The sequence below is a fragment of the Pygoscelis adeliae genome, unplaced genomic scaffold (assembly GCF_000699105.1).
Source record: "Pygoscelis adeliae isolate BGI_AS28 unplaced genomic scaffold, ASM69910v1 Scaffold356, whole genome shotgun sequence".
NCBI classification, from domain to species: Eukaryota; Metazoa; Chordata; class Aves; order Sphenisciformes; family Spheniscidae; genus Pygoscelis; species Pygoscelis adeliae.
Window position 1 is genome coordinate 15,603 of NW_008824949.1, and position 995 is coordinate 16,597.

A 995-nucleotide genomic window follows, 5' to 3' on the forward strand; every position below is an offset into this window, starting at 1 on the left:
CTCTTCCCATGTTAACTGACTGATGAACTGTTGAAATAATTCTGCAGTATTTCATTAAAGGTAGCTCTAATTTACTTAGCTACCAACTTTTCTAAACCGTGAAGATTTGATGTTTTTGAGATGTCTATTCCTTTGTCACTGTTGTTTGTAATTAGTGAGTTCAAAAGTTATTAAGGGTCTGGGGGAAGACAAGAAGTACAGTAGTATCATTCTTGTTTGTGTAGAAAAATGGGCAGAAAAAGGTTCATTGAAATAATTTATATATTTCAGATGACTTAGTAGTCATACCCATCGCCTGAATCTGGAGTATCAAAGCAAATGTATTTGCATTGTTTAATCATTTGAAGTTATCACAGATGAGAAGGTGGGGTTTCTAACCCTGTTTTTGTCAAGTTAATTTCACAAAAGTTTGAATTGCTTTAAACCAGAAGTGTAATATATCAAAAAAAGCTTCAAGCAATGGCTCTGCAAAGTATGGTGCTCCCTTCTTACATGCCACTTAATTTTTATTTCAGGTCTCTGAAATGTAGATAGTAAAAAAGGGTAGGACCTAATGGGTGAGTTAAGACTTGTTGCTTAGAAGTGAATGCTAAAGAAAAGGAAAATGGGTGAATGTGAAAATGAAACTGCTGAAAATAGAGTAAGATGTAGAAAGGGAACGTAGTAAAAATAATATTATTACTAAGGATGAGAATGTTTATGTGTTAAATCATATTTAGTGTTGCTCAGTTGGAAATGATAGCTAAATACAATTTCAGCTGACAAGCTATATCTTATACTTTCTGTGTTGCAACCTCTAAGGAGCAGCACCAGCAGAGTGAGGGAGGTGCTTATCCCCTTCTACTTGGTACCTGTTAGACTACATCTAGATCCTGTGTCCAGTTTTGGGCTCTCGGTACGAGAAAGACGTGACAAACTGCGGGGAGTTCATCAGGGGACTACTAAGATGGTTGGGAGCTGGAGCACTTGCCCTCTGTGGAGGGACGGAGGGCTTG

The 995-nt window shown here is 37.4% G+C and overlaps 1 protein-coding gene across 1 annotated transcript in view; it reads left to right on the forward strand.

Annotated features, from left to right (window-relative positions):
• RAD51B (RAD51 paralog B) overlaps positions 1-995 on the forward strand; it is a 411,873-nt gene that overhangs the window by 15,596 nt on the left and 395,282 nt on the right. The window lies entirely within an intron of this gene.